Here is an 11535-nt window from a genome sequence, read left to right as displayed (position 1 = left end):
GACAGTTAAACACCTCAGACAGTTCAACATATCTTGGTAGGAGACTACATCAAAGTCATCGATGTTTGTCATTTCTCACCATAACCAAGGAATAAAATCTAAAATGTAAAAAAAAAGAGAAAAACGGCTTTCACATTCAAACCTATAATACTTTGGAAAATGGTGTATACATTTTTTTCGAGAAATTAAGTGAAAAAAGTTTACCTATTAAAAGTTTCCATGTAGCTAGAAGGAGAATATAGATAAACTGTGTTCACCGCTTTTGGTCTGAAAGTAGGCTGGAAGAAGTAAGGACGGAAGTGAATTAGAAGTCTAATATGCGTGCTACTAGAGGCCGCAAGGACGCTGAAAAGACTGCACATGATGACTAAAACGTGCCACATAAGGTGTTTTCACCGTCACTGGGGATTCTGTGTTTCTTGGTCCATTTACCCTTAACATCATTAAAAGAAAGGAGCGTCGTTGCGCTAGACTAGATTGGCTTGAGCTCACAAATTCTGCATTATCTGGCTATTGAGTGCCTCTCACTTCATTATCGCAAGAAAGTTTATGCATAATCATCCTACTAAAAGGCTAAAAGTTGTCGTGTAGTTGAAAGTAAATGTAATGCCATTGCATACATACGTCCCAGAGATAGTCAGATGTAAATTTCTTAAGAAATATATTAGGAATTTACGTTCAGTTTCGTACGAGACAAATCATTTTACGATTACAATAACATTTCATAATCAAAGTGATAAATAATTTAAGTGATAAATAAAGATTCTTTCGAGATAAACGAAATAAATCATAGAATGATCAAAAGGAGGAAAATACTTCCTAGATCACAAAAAAATATTTCTGGAAAATGTGTTCAATTCCCTCTAATTCCTTTTAGTATTATTAGAAAAAAAATAATCAAACCATTATTACAGAAGCTACTAAATAGACCGCTATTTGCTCCAATTCCCATAAAATGGTGTGATTCTACAGATGGCATATGGAGAGACAGATGAATTCTGGGCGTACAAAAAATATTAAGGCAATCATATAATTACAGAATTGATACACTGATCTGTTTTATCTTTACCGTCGATTCATGGATTAATGGTTAGATTTTATAAGAGAAACTACTTGGAGAAAGGAACAGGTTACAGAATGACAACAGCAGAAGAAAAGTGTACCCAGTTCCTGTTCATGGTGGCAAGCCTCTCCATTGTGTATGGTAAGAATTGAAATCCTGTTGGATGATCAAGGGGAAAAAATAGGTTTTCTTCATTTAAACTGATAAAACTTACGTGTGTCATTCTAAAGATAAGATATGATACCGGAGAGGGGCTATATAGTTGTAGCAATGACTTTACGGCTGTTTCAGTTATCTATTTAAAATTCACTTTAAGCATCTTTAATCGAAGTAGCAGAAGATGACGTCAAATGATGAGGTGAAAAGTCAAAACCTTTCTTCCTGTCAACATAGGGAAAAACAAGTTTTTTTTTCCTTATTTGCCAAAAAAAGAAAGAAAGAAAGAAAGAAAAATAAGTTATTGTCGAGTGATTTAAAAATCTGTTTGTTTTCTGATCACATTTCCTCCATCGTCACACATGATCACGAAGTGAAGAATATATATGATGCATAATAAAAAAAAAAATCTAGCATTGGTTTCTCGATCTTTTCGATCATCATATTTATGAAAGGAAGCTTTTTCAAGTAAAATCATCAAAAGATTTACTAGAGGCAGTTGTTCCCTGATCTATTCTTTCAAAATTCTTAAAAAAATATCATTAAAATTATTAAAATTATTATTATTATTAAAATTAATAAAATTATTAAAATTATTATTATCAAAATTATGGAAATTATTATTATTATTAAAATTATTAAAAATAATATTAAAATCATTCTCATTAATATAACTCAAAATTATTTAAAACTGAATGCAAGATTTGAATAAAAGTTGTATTGTAAAAAGTCTACATGAATAGCTTGATTCTAGATTCAGTTTCAGAATCTCATGAATTGTATACAGTCTCTATAGGTCTAAAACGCTTCCAGAAGGCTGAAATCACTAGCTACAATACCAGTTGTACCACAGCGCAGCCTCTACAACGTTTCAATTATTTCATAATATCACGGGTTACAAAACCACATATTTTCATATAAATGAATAAAAGACAAGTTTGTTAGTTGAACGTTTATCACAACTCCTTTATTGGCTGCCCTAAGAAACATTTACCTCGTTTGTTTTAGAACTCCTTACTCCAGGAGCAAGACCCAGGCTCTTGCGTCGGCAGCCAGCAAAGTTTTTCCTCATTACCAGAATAATTACCACCCTCTTCCCTTATCGAAGTGTCGAATCTACAATGTATGTAAACAAAATCATTATTTATATATCACAAGAAAAAATCCAACTAATACAAGAAATAGGATGTATTAATCCTTTTCTGCTGAGTCACAGCCCGAGGTTCCTTCGTCAATCAGTGAGAAACCTAGGAATATCATCCCCAAAAGAAACTGTTAGGTCACGAACAATCACATTCAAGATTATTTGCTCAGTTTTTGCTCATTTTCATATTTTATCACAAATTCTTCTGAGCGAATGACTAAACCCAACACTGATTTAAAATAAAATATAATTATTATTATTATTATTATTATTATTATTATTATTATTATTATTATTATTATTATTATTATTATTATTATTAAAATTTATAGGTGCCTCAGCAGGATTTATCTTTCAGTTGAGCTTCTCAAGATAATTGCCCATGAGGCAATTAGCATTCTTAATGAAACTTGCTTTAAAGAGGGTCGTCTACTGAGTTATTATTATTATAATTATTATTATTATTATTATTATTATTATTATTATTATTATTATTATTATTAAAGGTTATATATGCATTAGTAGAATTAACCTCCACAGTTTTCAAAATTTTTCTGACCAATCTTCATTAAAACTCCTCAGGGGTTAAAAAAAAAAGGTCCACGTATTTTTCAACTCATAGGAGTAAAGTCTATATATGAATACAAGAATGTCTCCTTTAGCCCTTTGAATTTATAATGAACATAGGTCCCTTGATGTCAACGCTGAGTCACAGACACAAAAATATTGTCAGAAAAAATAAAGAAAACTGTACAAATTAATGCTACTGAAATACCCATCTTAAAAGAGGGTCTCATTCTATATTATTATTATTTTTATTATTATTATTATTATTATTATTATTATTATTATTATTATTATTATTATTATTATTATTATTATTACCTTCAAAAACTTCGTTGCGAAGGTTATGTTTTAACAGGCGTGTATTTGTTTTTATGTCTCTCTCTTTGTTTGTTTTTCGCTTAACTCGGAAAGTGTTTGACCGAATTTCATGAAATTTGATGGGAAGATTGGTCATGATCCAAGGACAATTTGATAATATTTTGTGGGTATTTTTGTCAAAAGTTAGGGCCAAGGTCACGGATAGATAAAGAACTTATTTTTTTGCCTGGTTTGCCAGAAACTAGGGCCAAAATGTGCACACTTCAACTGTCTATTTTGTGATATACAATATAATATAGGCTAAGGTATGCGCTCTACCAAGATCCCGTTCTAGTAATTATTATTATTATTATTATTATTATTATTATTATTATTATTATTATTATTTTTATTATTATTATTATTTGGAATACCAAATATACTATTAAACCACTCCTTCCACAATAATATCTGTGTATTAAAATTCAAGAGGCCCAGAATATTTCAAGTTTTTGCAAAACTTATCCATGAAACGTTCACAAAATACATTTGAAAATGAAAAAAGAACGGATTAATGAGTAATCTACGGTACTGCTTATCCTTAATAAAAATGACCTAAAATGATGCATGGAGGAAAGCCTGGAAAAAAATGTTTTACTGCTAGATCTATTCTGGCCACGATGGCACTAATTACGCCACACCAAAATCAAACTATTGTTCTCTAGTCTTGGGTAGTGCCATAGCCTCTGTACCATGGTCTTCCACTGTCTTGGGGTAGAGCTCTCTCGCTTAAGGGTACTCTCAGGTCCACTGTTTATAGGCTTACAGGCCATTCATGAATGGCAGAGGCAAGGGACAGTGACATTGCCCTATCAAGCAGGACAATGACCAAGAGACTGACCATATTACATATGATCAGTGCCCGAGCCCCCTATCGAACCTACCTAGGACCAAGGAGGACCAGGCAATGGCTGCTGATGATTCAGCCGGTAGACCTAAAAACTCCCCCAAACCCCCCATCCTTGGCTCACAATGATAGTGAACTTGCAGCAAAGAAGGGAACTAACGAGTTTGAGCAAGACTCGAACCCCAGCCTTGCAATCACTAGGCAAGGTCGCTACCACCAGGCCTCTAGCTTTTTTATAGGTCACATAAGAAAGATTTATTTTAATGTTGTTACTGTTCTTAAAATATATTCATTATATCCTTTTCCCACTGGTCAATTTTCCTTGTTGGAGCCCTGGGCTTATATCATCCTGCTTTTCCAACTAGGGTTGTAGCTTAGCAAGTGAAAATGATAATAATAATAATAATAATAATAATAATAATAATAATAATAATAATAATAATAATAATAATAATAATAATAATAATTTATAATAATAATAATAGTCCGGTCTGAGCATCATATGAATGAAACTTATTTCTTTCCCATTTAATTTCCAAGAAAACTCTCCATTTTTTCGGATGCTTCATTTCTATTTCATATCTATTTTTACTTTTCATTTGTATATATTTCTTTGCAATCTATTTATTCTTTGTTAGTGTTTATGACTTTCAATTAGCGCTTAGATCCTAAACATCCTGTATTAATAATTTATATGCATTTACGTATAAATCATTAATTTAATCTACTTCCTCCAACTCGTTAATTAAAAGAGATCTATTTGTAGTTCACAAAGAGCCACTCATTGTGTTTTCCCTTTCCGTTAAGAAGTTTGTTAATTTCTTATCGCTATGTAAGACGCCTCATTTTATCTTTCCCTATAACCTAAAAAATTTAAAGGGTTTATAAGCTAGTACACTCCCCAGCGGGTCACAAACAATATATGAATAATTAACGCTACCCGTAATGACTCATCGATCGTAGATTCTATTCTCGTTAGAATTTAATGTAGAAGCCAATAAAAATCTTTCTTACTAGCAAGAAAAACCTTGTTGAATATGTTTAGTATCAGTCATTGTTTCTTTTTCTAATGATGTTTGTTGTTGTTGATGTTTATATTATTTTTTTTCCATGTAGAAATCATATATAACAATTTCATCCTTTTGCTTTCAAGAACAGAAAAGAGGATCATACGTGTCCAATTATTAAGACCGTATTTTCTGATGCAACTTGCATACACTATTGCGTTATATATTCCTTACAAATTATTTTCCTCACTGCAGCGACCTAATAATATATAATGATATTTTACTGCCTTTACGCCCATGCTATTATTCCTTTTTCTATTGATTTTTTTCAACAAATGAGCCTGCAATATATATATATATATATATATATATATATATATATATATATATATATATATATATATATATATATATATATATATATATATACATACATACATATATATATATATATATATATATGCATATATATATATATATATATATATATATATATATATATATATATATATACATATATATTTATTCATTTATTTATTTATTTATTTATATCTATATTACCTTGATGAACATTTCGATTTCAAACCTAATCTTTTTATGATCAAAGAAAAAAAATGGGTGGCCATTACTTGAAAGTGTAATTGTGGGTTCATGATTATTATTATACAATGAAAAAAGTTGTAAAGTCCTCTTAGTTCGAGGAAAGTAATTCTCAAATAATTCTAATTATGCCATAGTATAGAATATTTTATATTCCTAATCATAATTTTGTAAGATGTAATTATCAAAACATGATTATAATAGTGAAGAGAGATTGTGAATATGTAAATGTGAAACAGTAATTATCAGTAAAGTATAGTTGAGAAAATTATCTATGAAAATCAAGAAAGTGTTATTGTAAAACCATTTTAATCATAAAACCTTAGTGGATGTCTCCTTGACAGTTTTATCACAATATAATAGAAAGCAAAAGGGGAAGCTCGATGATTACAATCACAATTTCATAGAGTCTAATTTTGTACGTTTTTTAATTGTAAAACACTAAGAGGTAAAATTGTGTCCATCCTAACTATAGTACAGCAAATCTTAATAGTAAAAGAGTAACAATAATATTGTAAGGTATGGTTATGAAATTATTCTAAATATTATACCGTAAAGTGAAACTTATTATATCTTTTTTATCACAATAGACTTGGATAAATCAAACTGCAGTCGTGAAATCATTCTAATTAGTTTAATGCGAATCGCAATCGTGAAATTATTTTAATTATAGCAAAGTAAAATATTGAAAACATCATAATGAGAGATTTGTACATTTACAATACCATAAAGCTGTAGGATTGAATTTTCTCCTTGTTGAATCTTTTTGTATAAGAGGTTAGGTAACCCTTCGCGACAATATTAAGAATTCACAAAAGTTTCCAGTTTCTTATATAAGACGGTTAAAACGCTAAAGTTTGAAGCCTATGTATGTTACCTCTGAAGAGAGAATTTGTCCTTCAATACAAATAAAGTCATACGTTAAATTCTCATTAAAACAAAATATTTATATTAGCAAAGCAGTTACAATTTACTTCGTGCTTTTTCAGCTATATAAATAAACAGAAAACTTCTGTTACTTCTCTCTCAACTTCTTAAACAAATTTTTAGCCCTGATAGGAGAAGGATAATCCAAATTCAAACCATTGCTCTCTAATCTGGTGTAGTGTCATAGCCTCTGTACTATGGTCTTGCATTGTCTTTGGTTAGAGTTCTCTTGCTTGAGGGTACACTTATGCTCACTGTTTTATCTTATTTTTCCTCCTTTTGTTATTTTTTTTTATAATTTACATATGAAAGATTTATTTTAATATTGTTACTCTTTTTCAGATATTTTATTTTAATTGTTCATTACTTTTTTGTAGATTATTTCCTCTCTTCACTTGGCTATATTTCACTTTTGGAGCCCTTGGGCATATAGCATCCTGCTTATCTAACTAGGATTGCAGCTTAGATAATAATAATATTAATAATAATAATAATAATAATAATAATAATAATAATAATAATAATTGAAACAACGATGTTAAAGCTCCGTAAATGAAATATATATATGTATATATATATATATATATATATATATATATATATATATATATATATATATATATATATATAGATATATATATATATATATATATATATATATATATATCTATATATATATATATATCTATATATATATATATATATATATATATATATATATATATATATATATGCATATATATATATATGAATATATATATATATATATATATATATATATATATATATATATATATATATATATATATGTATATATATATATATATATATATATATATATATATATATATATATACACACATATATATATATATATATATATATATATATATATATATATATATATATATATATATATGTATATATATACATGTATATATATATATATGTATATATATATATATATATATATATATATATATATGTTTATATAAATATATATATATATATTTATATATATATATATATATATATATATATATATATATATATATATATATATATATATATATATATATACATATATATTAAATCATTTCCAGTTGAATAAATGATATCCTGATATATATGCCTATAAAATTAGGTGATAAATAACTGTTTAGAATGTGTTTCAAAAAGAAAGTTCCTGTAAATATTAGTTATAATGTTACTGGTAAAGTTTTCTAGTTATAGAAATTATTCCAATACTAATCAGCTGAGTGACGTATTCTTTCCATCTATGGTGATGCAATAAAATTCTATCCATGTTTGTTTTACACGATATCTATAACCTTCATCCTTTAAAGGGGAATGTTTACCATTTCTGTTTGATGCCAGGGGCCAGCGTTCTTTTCCTACTCCACATTTTTATTTTATTTTTTTTCCGGTTGCCTATATTTTATAATAAACAGTTGGTCACAAAAGACTACTTGATGGCTCCTACTCTGGTCGTAAGATGTTGCATGGCTACTTCATCGTGTTGAATGGGTGGTTCTCTTTTGATTACAGAATTTCATGTTATTGTTTATTCATAGTCATAAAATGTTTCTATGGTTTTCGTAGAAACTTTGATAATTGATTCTAAGACTGGTTCTGTTGAGATAGAAATGAGTGATTGGTTGTGCGGTAAGCAAAGAAATTTGTAATCTCGATTCCGTTGTAATCAGCAAATGTTGTTGGTTCGTAAAATGTTCTGTTATTTGTTTACTTGAGCATAGAATTTTTATGAATGATTCAGGATTGATGTTGAAATGTGTGATTCCTTCTACCTTGTAAGGCAATGTTGGATGGCTGGTATAAGTGTTTCTGCAGGAAAAAATAAATTCCTCAATTCTTACTATTGGGATCTTTAAATGTCGAATGATTTTTTTTCTGTAGTGCTCGTAAAATCTTAAATAGTATGTTATGTTCGAATTTTATATGTTATAGGATAGGTTATGAGTTCGTCATATGATATTTGATAGTGAGGTTTAGTGTATTTTTAAAATGTTTGATAAGTCTTCTCTGGCTGGGCATAAAAAACTGTATGTCCTCTTACGCGATAAGGCATAGGCTACTTCACTTAAGTTAGGTCATACTGGAAGAATTATCAAATTGTCAGAATGGTAACTTTTTTTTCTTATTTCAAAGAGAATATCATGTACTTATTCATATACATAAGGAAACAAGAAGTACCTTATATAATTACACATTAAGTTGATATGATATAATGACTTTATCCAAACCTAGAAATGTGTCTAAGAGAAAGTCTTAAATAACAATTGAAGAATAATTTGAAATAATTCTGATAAAAGTAGCTTATAGATAAAAGTAAAGAACGGTTACACCAACGAACTCCATTGCACGTCTAACAAGAAAGGTAACCAATTTCATCGTATGGCTGGCGCTAAAAGCAACCAATCTCTACCTTGTGGTTGACGTCGCCAAATCCGGCAGAATGCAATCTCCAATAGATCGTCACGGGAGATTATCCCATCCCCATAGGATCTCAAGGATCCCCAGGATAATCCAATTTCTTGGCACTTATGAAAATGCATTCAGAAAATTACAACGATTCCCTGTCGCCATGTTGGGGGAAGCTACAAGCTCGTTTCTTTGATTCACCTTTTGACTGAACCAAGGGTCAATTTCACAGGAAAGACTCTTTTGTCTGTCTTAAGAATTTATTGCGATGTGGAAACGTAAAATAGTATAGAGGAAGAATGGCAAGAAGAGAGATAGAAGCTAAAATTATAATAACAAAGCCAAAGAGGGAAATAAAAGGATATTGTGAAATGGGTAGAGAAAGGAAGATAAACAAAAATTGAACCTTACATAATTAGAAAGCAGAATCGATAGAGATGATAAGAGAATAAAATTGTACGAAAGAGAAACAAGAAATAAGAAAAACAAGAAGAGACATGAGTCGAATAGAATGGGGATGAAAGAAGTTAAGATAAAAGAAAGAAAAAATAAATAAAAAAACAGCTTCCGAGAAAGTAAAAAGTCTCGTGAACCAAATGAACAAGATCCCGGAATAAAATAAACACGATGAAAGGCCTGATTAATTCTATGAAAAATTTTATTGTTGATCGAAAACTAAAAGTATTTTTGAGATGAGACACTGTTTTCCTCAAAATTTATTCAACCTGAAAGAAAAGATAAATTTAAAATTTTCTTCAAATTTAATAATTTCTATACCTAACTGTGTTATAGGCCTACCTTACTTCTTAAAATGAATCAAATTTGAAAAAAAAGAAAAAACAAATTGGAATTAATTTCGAAGACACGGTCCTGAATTAATGATAAGGAATGCACCTTCGAAATTAAACTGAAAAAAAAATTGTAAATTCGATTTATTTTGAGAAGTAAAAATTAATCCAATATTTTTTTTTTTTTTTTTTTGTGAATGCCTATCAACCCCAATAATGCTCTCTATACCAAATTTGAAGAAAATAGAGAATTTTTGTTTTCTTTCAGGTCGAATAAATTTTGAGGAAAACAGTGTCTCATCTCATAAATACTTTTGGTTTTCGATCAACAATAAAATTTTTCATAAAATACATTAGTTCTTTCATCGTGTTCATTTTATTCCGGGATCTTGTTCATTATCTTATTTTTTTCTGTATCAACAGCCAATTTTAAATGATAAGATTATATTTTTCTTGTATGTAAATGAAACTTTTTAAATAGGTTATATAGGGATTCATGTTTAATTCTTCAATAATATTTTCCTTTTACGTACTTCACGAGCTAACTTGCTACTTTAAAGTTAAATTGCTCCTATATTTGTACTTATCCTCTACATCTCTGAACTTATGATCATTGAAGGTTCAAGTTCTTCAGAATGTTTATGAGGGTGTATAATGAATAGGTTCTGATGGTTCACTAGATTATCAGGGGGCCGTATTTCACCCTCTCTGATTTACTGTTAATAATTTGATCTTGATATCTTCAAAGGCCCTAGTCATTATTAATATTCCTAATTACCTTTTATTAATATAATGACGAACACAATATTTACTGGTGTATGATGAAACTAAGGCTAAGTTTTACTCTGGGATACTGGCATCGAACTAAATTAACTTTTTATTGGAATAGATAATGTGAAATGGAGTTATCAATATTGATATCATTAATTTTGTTATTTGATCATATATAAAATGGGAGACTTTCTTATTGATTGAATATACAGTAGATTATAAATCTAGCATTAGTATCACAATTAATATTACGATTATTATTAGTGTTGTTGTACCCATTTGTGCTGTAGCTGTTGTTTCTGCTGTTATTACATCTGCCAACGGAGTCGGGAGGAGGTTATGTTTTTCCCCTGTTTGTTTGTTTGTTTATGAACAACTTCCTGGCTACAATGTTACTCATAGAGTAGTAAAACTTTCAGGGATTAGTTGTTATGTGGAGACGTGGAACTGATTATATTTTGAAAGTCGTAGTTCAAAGGTCAAGGTCAAGGTCAAGCAAAAGGTCAACCGAATTAACACTAAGGCAAGCTGATTCGAGAAATAATCTGCCGTGGCGGATGTCTGCACTCTCAGAGTGCTTTACTTGTTATTGTTATTTTTAAACAGGACTTTCTAAATATTGAACATTCAGTATGCAATGTGTTATTACTAAACACAATCCTCTCCATTGATTGTCTAGCGTGGCAAAAAAAAAAAAAAAAAAAAAAAGAGAGAGAGAAAAATAAGAAAAATAAAACAGATTAGAAACAAAGAGAAAAAGATAGAGATAGGAATAGAACACGTAGGAATAACAGCTTAACGAGAAACCAAATCGTAAGAAATACCACCATAATAAGATAAGTAATGCAAGGACGAACAAAGGAATA

This window comes from Palaemon carinicauda, chromosome 6, assembly GCF_036898095.1.
Source record: "Palaemon carinicauda isolate YSFRI2023 chromosome 6, ASM3689809v2, whole genome shotgun sequence".
NCBI lineage: Eukaryota > Metazoa > Arthropoda > Malacostraca > Decapoda > Palaemonidae > Palaemon > Palaemon carinicauda.
This window is presented reverse-complemented; position numbering follows the sequence as displayed.